Source organism: Oncorhynchus mykiss, chromosome 11 (genome assembly GCF_057628025.1).
Source record: "Oncorhynchus mykiss isolate SJ-2025 chromosome 11, ASM5762802v1, whole genome shotgun sequence".
NCBI classification, from domain to species: Eukaryota; Metazoa; Chordata; class Actinopteri; order Salmoniformes; family Salmonidae; genus Oncorhynchus; species Oncorhynchus mykiss.
The window spans coordinates 31,116,337-31,131,981 of record NC_143032.1 but is presented as its reverse complement, the minus strand read 5'-3'; the positions used below and the strand labels follow the sequence as shown (position 1 = coordinate 31,131,981).

General features: G+C 42.6%; 1 long non-coding RNA gene and 1 pseudogene across 1 annotated transcript in view; one reads left to right on the top strand and one right to left on the bottom strand.

Annotated features, from left to right (window-relative positions):
- Positions 1-2,352, top strand: part of LOC149979547 (uncharacterized) — a 30,553-nt pseudogene extending 28,201 nt beyond the window's left edge.
- The window catches only part of LOC149979544 (uncharacterized), a 1,100,972-nt gene that overhangs the window by 601,172 nt on the left and 484,155 nt on the right, over positions 1-15,645 (bottom strand). The window lies entirely within an intron of this gene.

The window sequence follows — 15,645 nt, the reverse complement described above, 5'->3', positions numbered from 1 at the left end:
ATTTCCCCCCCAAAAATTTGAATTTCGCGCTGCCTTTTCAGCGGAATGTTGTCGAGCTGCGCTAGAAAGGGTAAACGGGGAATTTTTATTAGGATTAAATGTCAGGAATTGTTAAAACTGTGTTTAAATGTTTTGGGCTAAAGTGTATGTAAACTTTCGACTTCAACTGTACATGTATACACACACACACACCCACACACACACACCCGACCTCAAATGATGTTGAGTTGGACTGCAGAGTGAAGGAAAAACAGCCGACAAGTGTCTCAGCATACGTGGGAACTCCTTCAAGACTGTTGGAAAAGCATTCCAGGTGAAGCTGGTTGAGCGAATCCCAAGAGTGTGCAAAGCTGTCATCAAGGCAAAGGGTGGCTACTTTGAAGAATATAAAATATATATTGATTTGTTTAACACTTTTTGGTTACTTTTTGGTTACAACATGATTAGATATAGTGAAGACATCTAATCTATGAAATAACACATTATTCTACAATGTAGAAAAGTCCAAATAAAGAAAAACCCTTGAATGAGTAGCTGTGTTCAAACTTTTGACTTGTACTGTATATAGACTGCCAGACAATGTTCATATATCATGATGTATAAGTATGGCATAAGGACTCCAACGGATTGACACAAACAGCACAGATAACTCGGTGAAATTCAAGAGAGAATGGCACATGTACTGCAGACCTCTCCAAAAGGCTGCAAGAACCACACGCTACTGAACCTACGGTCTAAAAAATGCTTGGTTAAAAATAACCCCACACTGGATAAATAGTGGCCAGAATTGGGTTGTTGGGTTGTTTTTGACCCAGCCAGTTGGGTCACTTAGTTGGGTTATGATCTACTGCGTCAGATCAGAAGACTGGAGGCATAGTTTAGTAGGGGTGTGACTTTAAGCCTGTGATTTTTGTTCACTTGTGAGAGTTAATGTCATTCCAGTCAATCTGTTGTGTTGTATAGTCAACACACGCTAAGGTTGTGTACTGATAGTAATGTAGTTTAATGAGTTGAGTTCTTTAAGTGCCTATGCACTTGTTGGGATTGTTACCACTTAGATAAGATTCCGATGTAATGTTCACAAGTCATTTTTAAATATAGTGATGGGAAATATACACTGAACAAAAGTATAAATGCAACATGTTGGTCCTGTGTTTCATGAGCAGAAATAAAAAAATCCTTGAGATATTCCATACGCACAAAAAGCATATTTTTCTCATTTTGTGCACAAATTTGTTTACATCGCTGTTAGTGCGCCTTTCTCCTTTGCCAATATACTATAATCCATTCACCTTACAGGTGAATATCAAGTGTACTTGTGCTGGGGACAATAAAAAGCAGTTTCAAAATGTACAGTTTTTTCACTTACAATGCCACAGAACCCTCATGTTTTGAGGGAGCGTGAAGTTGGTATTCAGACTGGAGGAATGTCAAACAGAGCTGTTGCAAAGAATTGAATGTTAATTTGTATACACCAGCTCCAATGTTGTTAAAGAGAATTTGGCAGTTCATCCTACCGGCCTCACATCCACAGACCACATGTAACCACGCCTGCCCAGGACCTGCACATTCGGCTTCTTCACCATCACCTCAGGAGTATTTTGGTCTGTAAAAAAAGCCCCTTTGTGGGGAAAAACACATTCTAAATTGGCTGGGCCTGGCTCCCTAGTGGGTGGGCCTTTGCCCTCCCGGGCTTATAGTGGGATGCCCAGTCATGTGAAATCCATAGATTAGGGACTAATTGACTGACTTCATTTTAAGAACTGTAGCTCAGACATAAATGTTTGAAGTTGTTGCTTTTATATTTTCATTCAGTATACATTTGTAATATAACATGGAAAAAGCAAAGTTGTAATTCTCTATGTAAGTGTACAAATATAATATTATGAACAGGAATTACACTTACTCTCACAGGTGGTCAAAAATAATTCATGTTCATCATCATCATGTTATGTTTCTACACTCAAATATAGAGTGATGACTGGTTTCACTTCCAGAACACAAACCTACGCCTGGTTCAAGCAAACCACAGGGGAGAGCCGCATTGACATACGGATCACGGTCTTCCAGTCTGCCTGCTCTGAGGATTTTCCTTCATCCCCCTGCATGATTGGAGCAGAATCCAAAAAACAGCACCACCCACCTGAACAAGATGACCGCGGTCAGGCTGATCCACAACGAGGAGGCTGCCGAAGAAAGAGCCTTCAATCACCGGGAAGCAGCAACAACAACCGTCAGACCAGAAACCACAACCCGCTTGTAATTACAGTACAGCTTCCAGGACTACGACATACAAGTTTGGTGAAGCAGGTGCGCCACCCTCAAGTCATCGGCTACGAGGGTCCTGGATGAATACACTGTCTCGGCCAACTTGGCTGAGAGAACATCCCTCTTCCAACAGCTTCAGTCACTCCTGCTCACCCACACACCAGCCCTGGAGGGGGAAGATTTCAACTGTGCCCTCTGAGATGAAGACCACAGCAGACCCATGAGAGACTATAGCACACAGGAACTCCAAACAATCATGGACGACTTCTCCCTAACAGACGCCGGTGGCACAACCCTCCAAAACCAATATGGTTGAGTTCTTCTGGTGCATCCTACTCCCGGATTGGCATGGTCTTGCTCTCACCAGGTCTGAAAAAAAGTGTTACTTGACAAGCCAGGCGGGGGAACTTCTCAGACCACAAGAAATTGAACGTGTCCATAGATTGGGAAGGCATAGTAAGAATAGGTAAGGGGTCTTGGAGGATGAATACATCTATCCTTCAGGACATAGCAGTCAAGCTCTCCTTCTCCAGATGCTACCTGGATTGGAGAACTTTGAAAGGGCAATTTGACTCCCCGATAGAGTGGTGGGAAAAAGGTCAAGGCCAGGATTAAGTGTAACGACAGATCCCCTCTTCGTCTGAAGAGGAGTAACAGGGATCGGACCAAAACGTAGCGTGGTAAGTGTCCATGTTTTAATAGAATACACTGAACACGACAGAATACAAACTAACAAAGTGAATATAAACGAAACAGTCCCGTGTGGCACAAACACTGACACAGGAAACAAACACCCACAAACCAACAGTGAAACCCATGCTACCTAAGTATGATTCTCAATCAGAGACAACTAACGACACCTGCCTCTGATTGAGAACCATACAATGCCGAAACAGAAACCAAACATAGAAACACAAACATAGATTTCTCACTCCACTCACGCCCTGACCATACTAAATAAAGACAAAACAAAGGAAATAAAGTTCAGAAAGTGACACTAAGGGCTATTTCGGTGGGATAGGGCAGAGGAAAGCTAGGGAAAAGATGTCCAGTTTTGAACACCACCACAAGGCCTTCCAACGTTTTAGCTCCTCCTGCGAGAGGGGTGGGATATGGCCAAAGAACACCTTTCCACCCTCTATCAGGAAGAACAGAAGAAGATCCAGCATACGTCAACATTCCAGAGTCTGAAGGAGGAGAAATGCACCCCCTTCTTTTGCAGGGCACGGTCAAAGCAAAAACTCATCCTGTCCCTATACAACAACCAAGGGGACTCTGTGACCAACAGTGATGACTTCCTGGGGGTGGCCCATGAGTTCTATGGTAGGCTGTATGACATCAAGCCTGCCAACAAAGCTTTCTTGACCACCTTCTTAGATGGGTTAGGCATAGTCACCGAGGGTGGCGAGAGAGAAAAACCCAACCTAAGCGCCCAGGAGCTCACCCGGGCCGTGTGCTCCCTGAACAAACACAAAGCACCAGGACCTCCTCAATGACGACGTGGCAAAGGTATTCAAAGGTATTCAGAGCAGTTTACAGAGAAAAGAGGCTGGGTGGGTCCATGCAACAGAGTACGGTCTCTCTTAGCCCCAAATTGATGGTGCTCCATTAACATCCTCTCCATCGACAACAAAATCATGACCAAGGCCCTCACCAATTGAGAATAGTCTGTTGGGGGCATATCCAGATAACAAACAGTAGGCCAACTCATATGTGACTCAAATCTGACCCGTTTCAGGAAACTAGGCGTATGTTGCCAGTCACGACTTCACAGGAGAGCCGTTTGAATGTGTATTCTTTTTTAAAAATCTAAATGCTTTTTTTGCCAGAAATGCCTTCTCGAACACGTGAACTTAATAACAAACGTTTATGCCATCTGTAAATATGAATACAATTGTTAAATTAGGAGCCTAGTTGGTTAAGCCACAGAAAAAGCCTGCAACGTTTTCGCTAGCCATGATTGGCTGAGATAATAAGTGGGCTGGACATGCCGAGAGAAGAGTTTAGATTGGTCATATAGCACCCTTCTGTGTATTTCAGCTGGTCAGTAGGCGTAGGGTAATCCTGTCTAACGTATCTTTTATATATTTATTGCATATTACAACTCAACAAAAGACTCCAGTATGCAAGTATCCATTTCATAGAACATCACTGCAACAACTGTTTCAGATCACTCTCTTCTGAGTGTACCAGAGCGAAGAATAACTGATGAATTTACAAACGCTCATCACTGGTTTAATATGGCTGGTGTCAGTAAACCTCAGCAAAAAAAGTGTAATTAAAGTTTTGCCAGGAGCATAACTGGATAACATGAAAACAGCCTTACCTGCTCTGCTAGGGTGAGTAAAATGGTCAGAGTTTAGGTGGTGGGTAAAGCTTAAGATGTTTCTTATGGCATTGCACATTGGTCAGTGTGAACCAGAATGACTTGACACAACAACGTGCCAAGCAAGCTGTGCACACAAAATGGAAATGACACAGGTCTTATTTAATGAAAGGGGTTGCAGCCTGCAGTGAAGCTTTCATCCATGTATACGGGCAAGAGTCTAGTTGCAGTTTGATATTATACATTTCTAATTTTGTCAGGATGTTGTTTTCATTGCAAGTCAAAGCGTGCTGTTAACTAGCTAACTGAAGTTCGATGACTGGCTTGCTAGCTAACATTGAACCTATTTGGTTTAGCTAGCTATGGCAATCGGTTTGTATTGCTAGTACTCTATGGGTTGGAATTATAGTTAATTGTTTAGCTAGCTAACGTTAACGTTACATATCTAAACAAAAGACCCCATGTTAAAGCTAATGTTAGCTGAGGTTAGATGGCTGGCTTGATAGATAATATTAATTTACGTGTGTGAACTGTGTGTGACGTTAGTGATGTTTTCTCAGAATGCAATTTCACATTGCTAGTTATAGCCTAGCTCTAATTGAACCTATTTTGTTAACTTTATAACTTTAGCTAGCTTTGTATTACTAGTACTCTATGGATTGGGATTATGGTTAATTGTTTAGCTGACTACATGTCTAAACAAATAACCCCAAGTTTAAGCTTGCTGTTAGCTAGCCAGCTGACGTTAGATGGCTGGCTTGCTAGCTAACCTTAAGCTGTGTGTTGTGATTTTATCTCAGCATGCCATTTCGCATCTATTGTATAATAATGTTAAAATATTTGCATATGGAATTTGTCTTTCAGCATCAGTAGAACACGCCTGACTCCCTTCCAACAGTCATACAAAGAGAATGGTCTAATGCCTCCCATCAAAAAGAGAGCTGGCCCAAGCAAGCACAGGTTACAGCATGTGGTGAATTTCATCAACAACTATGCAGAGGATAACCTCTCTTGGGTAGGGGGCAGTATTTCGAATTTTGGATGAATCAGGTGCCCAATGTAAACTGCCTGTTACTCAGGCCCAGAAGCTAGGATATGCATGGTAGTATTGGGTATAACACAAAAAAGTTTCCAAAACTGTTAGAATAATGTCTGTGAGTATAACAGAACTGATTTGGCAGGCGAAAACCTGAGGAAAATCCATCCAGGAAGTGGGATATTTTTAATGTGGGTACCTTTCTATTGAATGCCTATACGGTATCTAAATGGTTATGACCCAGATTGCAGTTCCTGTGGCTTCCACTGGATGTAAAAAGTCTTTAGACATTGTTTCAGGCTTGTATTCTGAAAAATGAGGATGAATGAGACCATTTTGCAAGTGGCATGCAGAATGTACCAGAGCTAGTTTGCGATTGCGCGCCGTTCGTTGTTTTTCCTTTCTATTGAAGACTCTATTGTCTGGTTGAAATATTATCGATTATTATTTAAACATTGTTTGACATGTTTTGACAAACTTTACCGGTACTATTAGGATGTATTCGTCTGCATGTCGTGACCGCCTTTGAGCCAGTGGATTACTGAACAAAACACGCCAAGAAAACTGAGTTTTTGGAACATAAAGAGGGACTTTATTGAACAAAACAAACATTTATTGTGTAACAGGGACTCTTGTGACTGCAACCATGTGAAGATCATCAAAGGTAAGTGATTAATTTTATCGCTATTTCTGACTTTTGTAATTCCTTTGCTTGGTTGTAAAATGTTTGTATGCTTTTGTATGTGGGGCACGTCCTTAGATAATTGCATGGTATGCTTTCGCTGTAAAGCCTTTTTGAAATCTGACACAGCGGCTGGATTAACAAGAAGTTAATCTGTAAACCAATGTATAACACTTGTATTTTTATGAATGTTTAATTTGACTATTTCTGTATTTTGAATTTGGCGCTCTGCAATTTCACCGGATGTTGGCCAGGTGGGACGCTACCGTCCAACCTGCTCATAAGAAAATAATGTAATAGTATTACCAGGATGCCATCCAGGACACAAACACTTTGGTGGAAAGCTGGTGCCATCGCATGTGACAAAAGCAGCAGTGTGTCGTCTCTACTAGGAATCAATGACAACACCTATGTCAATTGACCTCCAACATGATTGGCACTACTTTTATTGATCTCACATTATTTCTGTATTTTCCAGAAGCTGTTAAGTCAGCCAAGCTGAAGTGTCACGACCTGACCTTAGATTCTCTGTTTTTCTATATATTTTGGTTAGGTTAGGGTGTGACTAGGGTGGGTACTCTAGTTGTTGTATGTCTAGGCTTTTTGTCATCTAGGGTTTTTGTATGTCTATGTTGGCTTGATATGGTTCCCAATCAGAGACAGCTGTTAATCATTGTCTCTGATTGGGGATCACATTTAGGTAGCCATTTTCCCCATGGTTAGTTGTGGGATCTTGTCTATGTTTAGTTTCCTTTCAGCGCTAGTATGTATAGCGTTTTTTTTTATGTTCAATCATTAAAAAGAGAATGTACGCATACCACGCTGCACCTTGGTCCGATCCTTATGACGAACGTGACATGAAGAAGCAAGAGCAGCATCTCCTGCTTGTTCAGAGTGAGTGGTCTGTCTGCCAGAAGATGGTTGCTGACTGCAAAACCACCTGTCAAGACCTGCAATTGTCTCCCCTACAGAACCAGCAAGCAAAGACATCAGAATGCATTACAGGTTAGATTTTGCTCAACAAGTATGCAACATTTCCACCTTTTTACTGATTAAAGACATAGATAACACAGACTGACAGGGATATAGATATGTCTTTACACAGTTCACTGAAAGGTATTTGCCTGCCACGTACGTACGTGTGTGGCAGGCAAATACCTTTCAGTGGTACGTACGTGTGTGTGTGTGTGTGGGAGGCAGGCAAATACCTTTCAGTGAACTGTGTAAAGACAGACTGGTGAGACAATTAATTGTAATATCTTAATGTTCTTTTGTTGTTTGCCGGTGCACTATTCTTCTGACCCTATGCAGCCAGGTCCCATCTACTTTTTAACTCCTCGCGAGTGTGGCTTGTTTGGTGTCTGCTGTGAAGGAATACCACAAGTCAACTACTTGCTTGAAGGCATGTCATCCAGCCAAGGCAGCAGAGCAGTCAACTGCAGGCACAATTTCTTCACTAACTACGGAGTTGGGGAAACACATGTGGACCTGAGTCGTGATCATTTAAGTGGCCAAAACAAGAACAAGTTTGTGCTCTGGTATTGTGCCTTGCGGCCCATGCACAAGCTCCACCACAGTCTGGACCTTCACTTCCTGATCACACTCCACACCATGTTTGCACCCAACTGGTGCTTCGGCCTCATCAAGCAGTGCTTCCGAAAGACCAGAGTGAACACTTTGTCTGAGATTGCTGGTGTTGTGAAGGACATCACTGTGACATGGGTCAACATCCCACAGCTGGTTGGACTGGAGGATGATACAGTGCTGGTGGAAAGCTAAGGCTTGCAACAACACCTTTAAATGTAACCTTTACTTAATTAATTAGATCAAAGAGTACCAGCACTTAAGGTGAAAATAATTGTAATTGTATGAGGTTATTCTTCTTATATAAACTTGGGAGGTTAATTGATGTTGTGCAAGGTTGTAATGTCTCATGATTTTGTTGTTGTTATTCCCTGTTTTACAGCTTCAATGCTCTGGAGCCTGGACTGCAATACACAAAAATGATGGCATCAATAGAAAGGAAAATTATGTGGATATATTGAAGCAACATCAAGACATCAGTCAGGGAGTTTAAGCTTGGTCGCAAATGGGTATTCCAAATGGACAGTGCCCCCAAGCATACATCCAAAGTTGTGGCAAAATGGATTAAGGACAACAAAGGTATTGGCGTGGCCATCACAAAGCCCTGACCTCAAACCCTAAAGAACATTTGTGGGCAGAACTCAAGTGTGTGCGTGCAAGGAGGCCTACAAACCTGATTCAGTTACACGAGCTCTGTCAGGAGGAATGGGCCAAAATTCATCCAACTTATTGTGGGAAGCTTGTGGAAGGCTACCCGACACGTTTGACCCAAGTTAAACAATTTAAAGGCAATGCTACCAAATACTAATTGAGTGTATGTAAACTTCTGACCGACTGGGAATATGATGAAATAAATAAAAGCTGAAATAAATCACTCTATTTCACGGTTTTCTGTATGGGAAAGAGTCAGACCAAAATGCGGCGTGGCTATTGCGATCCATGTTTAATGAAACTGAAGCCAATACAAAACAATAAACGTAACGAAAACCGAAACAGCCTAATACTGGTGCACATACACACGACAGAAAAAAAGACATAAGGACAATCACCCACAAAACCCAACACCAAACAGGCTACCTAAATATGGTTCCCAATCAGAGACAATGACGAACACCTGCCTCTGATTGAGAACCATATCAGGCCAAACATAGAACTAGACAAACTAGACATGTAACATAGAATGCCCACCCAGCCCACACCCTGACCAACCAAAACATAGAAACATACAAAGCAAACTATGATCAGGGTGTGACACTTTATTATGACATTTCACATTCTTAAATTAAAAAAAAGTGGTTATCCTAACTGACATAAGACAGGGAGTTTTTACTAGGATTAAATGTCAGGAATTGTGGAAAACTGAGTTTTAATGAATTTGGCTAAGGTATAGGTAAAGTGTAAATAAACGTCCGACTTCAATTGTAAATGTAAGTGCAGTCGTGGCCAAAAGTTTTGAATGACACAATTATCAATTTTCACAAAGTCTGCTGCCTCAGTTTGTATGATGGCAATTTGCATATACTCCAGAATGTTATGAGTGATCAGATGAATTGCAATTAATTGCAAAGTCCCTCTTTTCCATGCAAATTAAATGAATCCCTCCAAACATTTGCACTGCATTTCAGCCCTGCCACAAAAGGACCAGCTGACATCATGTCAGTGATTCTCTTGTTAACACAGGTGAGAGTGTTGACGAGGACAAGGCTGGAGATCACTCTGTCATGCTGATTGAGTTCGAATGACAGATTGGAAGCTTCAAAATGAGGGTGGATGTTGGAATCATTGTTCCTCCTCTGTCAACCGTGGTTACCTGCAAGGAAACACGTGCCATCATCATTGCTTCGCTCAAAAAGGTGTTCACAGGCAAGGATATTGCTGCCAGTAAGATTGTACCTATATCAACCATTTATCGTACCATCAAGAACTTCAAGGAGAGCGTTTAAATTGTTGTGAAGAAGGCTTCAGGGCCCCTAAGAAAGTCCAGCAAGCACCAGGACCGTCTCCTAAAGTTGATTCAGCTGCGGGATTGGGGCACCACCAGTACAGAGCTTGCTCAGGAATGGCAGCAGGCAGGTGTGCGTGCATCTACACGCACAGTGAGGCGAAGACTTTTGGAGTATGGCCTGGTCTCAAGAAAGGCAGCAAAGAAGCCACTTCTCTCCAGGAAAAACATCAGGGACAGACTAAAATTCTGCAAAAGGTACAGGGATTGGACTGTTGAGGACAGGGGTAAAGTCATTTTCTCTGATTAATCCCCTTTCTGACTGTTTGGGGCAAACAGTTTCTCCGGACAAAAAGCTTGTCTGGAGAAGACAAGGTGAGTGCTACCATCAGTCCTATGTCATGCCAACAGTAAAGCATCTTGAGACCATTCATGTGTGGGGTTGCTTCTCAGCCAAGGGAGTGGGCTCACTCACAAGTTTGCCTAAGAACACAGCCATGAATAAAGAATGGTTGCAACACATCCTCAGAGAGCAACTTTTCCCAACCATCCATGAACAGTTTGGTGACGAACAATGCCATTTCCAGGATGATGGGGGACCTAGCCATAGGGCAAAAGTGATAACTAAGTGGCTCCGGGAACAAAACATCTATATTTTGGTTCCATGGCCTGGAACCTCCCCAGACCTTAATCCCATTGAGAACTTGTGGTCAACCCTCAAGAGGCGGGTGGAAAAACAAAACCACAAATTCTGACAAACTCCAAGCATTGATTATGCAAGAATGAGCTGCCATCAGTTAGGATATGGCCCAGAAGTTAATTGACAGCATGCCAGGGTGGATTGCAGTGGTCTGTAATTGTCAATAAAAGCTTTTGACAGTTATGAAATGCTTGTAATTATACTTCAGTATTCCATAGTAACATCTAGATATTTTTGTCAAAGACACTGAAGCAGCAAACTTTGTGGAAATTAATGTTTGTGTCATTCTCCAAACTTTTGGCCAGAAATGTAGGCCTGTATAAAGTTTCAAGTTTCACTTTTTTTTGTAATGTGCACAAGTACAGTGAAATGGCATTTTTGTTGCTCTTTCCCAACCACGCAGTAATGAATATTAGTAGTACTCTACTATAAAAAGTAGAACAAAAACACACAATAAATAGAATCGTAAGTACTCTATAATTATCATTATTATATCATTCTCATAATTACTGTAGGTTGGGGGAAAAGTTGATGTAAAACATTGTAGAATTCAAACATCCTAGTGTCAGGTCCTTCAGAAACTGACACAGTCCTTTTCCAGATACATCATAAATTACTGTTTAAGATTAAAACATTCTGCCAACACAGTAAATAGACTTGGAGCTTATGTAAAATATTTCACAATATGGGTAGGCTACAGTAGACAGGAGCGCAACATCAGAGCCAATACCAATGCAGGACATATAAACCCAAACATCTATAAAGAAACTACATACTGAACAACTATTCATATTTTGCATGATGTGGCCTAATGCCAAATTAACTCAACTTTGAATGTGAAAAGATACAATTCTATGTGGTGGATCGTGATGTCTAACCACTGCTAAGCCTCTCTGACAGTTTCAGACTGGGTTTAGTTTGTGTCGGACCTGAAGTGCATGCAGTCCAGCGTGGAGCCCCTGAGCAGACTGACGACATAGACCTGTTTGACTGCAGAACAGTGGGAAAGCTACCAGTAGCTACCATCACATGTGGCTGGGTGATTCTGTGCGCCCCACAGTGTGAGCTCCCAGAAGCTTGCCACTCACCATGAAATAAAAAGTGGTCAAGGAGTTGGAACGAATGGAAGGACTTCATGTCATCACGCCAGAAGAGGAAGGATGGAACAGTAAGAATAAGTGTTGATCCAGTCCAACTCAAGAAAGCGCTCCTCAGGCCACATCATCCCATGAGAACAGTGGAGCAGGTGATCCCGTTATTTGATGCCAAGTGTGGGTTCTGGCAGATAACCTTCATGACCCCAATGGGAAAATATTGCTTCCCACGTATTCCCTACAGAATCTCCACAGGAAGTGCAGTGTTTCAGAGGTGTATGGAACAGCTCTTCACAGGACAACCGTGTCAAATCATTGTGGATGACTTTCAGTTCTGGGAATGGATAGTTTGGGAACACGACTAACGCCTCCGCCAGGTCATGGACAGGATAAGAGCTCTTAATCTCAAACTAAATCCAGACAAATGTCGCTTCAGGGTCTCAGAGGTCCAATATGTAGGCCATCTACTCACAGACATGGGTGTCAAGCCTGATCCTGGCAAGACAGAGGCAGTCCGCCTGATGCCAAACCCAGAGAACAAACTTGGGCTCGGATCCTCAATGACAAACTACCTGTCCAAATGTATCCAATGCTACAGGGAGGTAACAGTCCCTTGCGTAACCTTCTGTGTGTAATTGTGTTGGCTTGAACATCACACTGCTGCGTTTACTAAGCTGAAGGAGCTTGTAACCAGTCCGCCGGTACTACAGTGTTGGACTTGGTGCTGTGCGCTTCCAGAATGCTAGGCCTGTTGCCTTCGCATTTTAGACCCTCATTGAGACAGATTGAAAAAAGCTCCTGGCTCTGTATCTTCATATGAAAGAAATCCCACGACTACATCTACTTTTGGGCTTTGACTATTGAAACTGACAAACCGTCATTAATCAACATCCTGAGGAAGCATCAGCACACCGGCAGTAGATGATGCTCAAACAGCAGTGCTATGACCTGAATGTTGTCTACAAACGAGGTAAAGTGCTCAATGTGACAGGCACCTTATCTCGTGCACACCTGCCCTCAACCGACCATTCAGAGTCAAATGAAGAGGATGACATCATGACTTTGGTGGTGCTCTCAAAGAGTTGAGGAACTTCGGTGTGAAACACATGAAACACATCATCATTTTATTTATCCGTTCCTAAATCAATTGAAGTAAAATGTAACATAATAAACTATCCAAACAATAAGTAATCAATCAAACATAAGCTAATCAAATAAATCAGCCGATAAATTAGTCTGTCTACAATTTGTTTTCATTAACATTATCTTTCTATTTATTTTTACATTTTATTTCACCTTTATTTTATCCAGGTAGGCAAGTTGAGAACAAGTTCTCATTTACAATTGCGACCTGGCCAAGATAAAAGCAAAGCAGTTCGACAGGTACAACAACACAGAGTTACACATGGAGTAAAACAAACATACAGTCAATAATACAGTAGAAAAATAAGTCTATATACAATGTGAGCAAATGAGGTGAGATAAGGGAGGTAAAGGCAAAAAAGGCCATAGTGGCGAAGTAAATACAATATAGCAAGTAAAGAAATAATAAAAAATAAACAATGGAATGGTAGATATGCAGTGGAAGAATGTGCAAAGTAGAGATAGAAATAATGGGGGTGCAAAGGAGCAAAATAAATAAATAAATACAGTAGGTGGAGAGGTAGTTGTTTGGGCTAAATTATAGATGGGCTATGTACAGGTGCAGTAATCTGTGAGCTGCTCTGAAAGCTAGAGCTTAAAGCAGTGAAGGGGGTTAAGTGTTTCCAGTTTCAGAGATTTTTGCAGTTCGTTCCAGTCATTGGCAGCAGAGAACTGGAAGGAGAGTCGGCCAAAGTAAGAATTGGTTTTGGGGGTGACCAGAGAGATATACCTGCTGGAGCGCGTGCTACAGGTGGGTGCTGCTATGGTGACCAGCAAGGTGAGATAAGGGGGGACTTTACCTAGCAGGGTCTTGTAGATGACCCAGAGCCAGTGGGTTTGGCGACGAGTATGAAGCAAGGGCCAGCCAACGAGAGCGTACAGGTTGCAGTGGTGGGTAGTATATGGGGCTTTGGTGACAAAACGGATGGCACTGTGATAGACTGCATCCAAATTATTGAGTAGGGTATTGGAGGCTATTTTGTAAATGACGTCGCCGAAGTCGAGGATCGGTAGGATGGTCAGTTTTACAAGGGTATGTGTGGCAGCATGAGTGAAGGAGGCTTTGTTGCGAAATAGAAAGCCAATTGTAGATTTAACTTTGGGATTGGAGATGTTTGATGTGAGTCTGGAAGGAGAGTTTACAGTCTAACCAGACACCTATGTATTTGTAGTTGTCCACATATTCTAAGTCATAACCGTCCAGAGTAGTGATGTTGGACGGGCGGGCGGGTGCAGGCAGCGAAGAGCATGCATTTAGTTTTACTTGTATTTAAGAGCAATTGGAGACCACGGAATGACAGTTGGATGGCATTGAAGCTCGTCTGGAGGGTTGTTAACACAAAGTCCAAAGAAGGGCCAGAAGTATACAGAATGGTGTCATCTGAGTAGAGGTGGATCAGAGACTCACCAGCAGCAAGAGCGACATCATTGATGTATACAGAGAAGAGAGTCAGTCCAAGAATTTAACCCTGTGGCACCCCCATAGAAACTGCCAGAGGACCGGACAACAGGCCCTCCGATTTTACACACTGAACTCTATCAGAGAAATAGTTGGTGAACCAGGCGAGGCAATCATTTGAGAAACCAAGGCTATCGAGTCTGCCGATGAGGATGTGGTGATTGACAGAGACGAAAGCCTTGGCCAGGTCAATGAATACGGCTGCACAGTATTGTTTCTTATCAATGGCGGTTAAGATATCATTTAGGACCTTGAGCTTGGCTGAGGTGCACCCATGACCAGCTCTGAAACCAGATTGCATAGCGGAAAAGGTATGGTGGGATTCAAAATGGTCAGTAATCTGTTTGTTGACTTGGCTTTCGAAGACCTTAAAAAGGCAGGGTAGGATAGATATAAATCTGTAGCAGTTTGGGTCAAGAGTGTCCCCCCCTTTTGAAGAGGGGGATGACCGCAGCTGCTTTCCAATCTTTGGGAATCTCAGACGACACGAAAGAGAGGTTGAACAGGCTAGTAATATTGGTTGCAACAATTTCGCAGATTATTTTAGAAAGAAAGGGTCCATATTGTCTAGCCCAGCTGATTTGTAGGGGTCCAGATTTTGCAGCTCTTTCAGAACATCAGCTGATGGGATTTGGGAGAAGGAGAAATGGGGAAGGCTTTGGCGAGTTGCTGTGGGGTGTGCAGTGCTGTTGACCGGGGTAGGGGTAGCCAGGTGGAAAGCATGGCCAGCCGTAGAAAAATGCTTATTGAAATTCTCAATTATAGTGGATTTATCGGCGGTGACAGTGTTTCCTATCTTCAGTGCAGTGGGCAGCTGGGAGGAGGTGTTCCTTTTCTCCGTGGACTTTACAGTGTCCCAGAACTGTTTTGAGTTTGTGTTGCAGGAAGCAAATTTCTGCTTGAAAATGCTAGCTTTGGCTTTTCTAACTGCCTGTGTGTATTGGTTTCTAGCTTCCCTGAAAAGTTGCATATCACGGGGGCTGTTCGATGCTAATGCAGAACGCCATAGGATGTTTTTTTGTGTTGGTTAAGGGCAGTCAGGTCTGGAGAGAACCAAGGGCTATATCTGTTCCTGGTTCTAAATTTCTTGAAAGGGGCATGCTGATTTAAGATGGCGAGGAAGGCATTTAAAAAAAATAACCAGGCATCCTCTACTGACGGGATGAAGTCAATGTCCTTCCAGGATACCCCGGCCAGGTCAATTAGAAAGGTCTGCTCGCTGAAGTGTTTCAAGGAGCGTTTGACAGTGATGAGTGGAGGACATTTGACCGCTGACCCATTACGGATGCAGGCAATGAGGCAGTGATCGCTGAGATCTTGGTTGAAAACAGCAGAGGTGTATTTAGAGGGCAAGTTGGTTAGGATGATATCTATGAGGGTGCCCGTGTTTACGGCTTTGGGGTGGTACCTT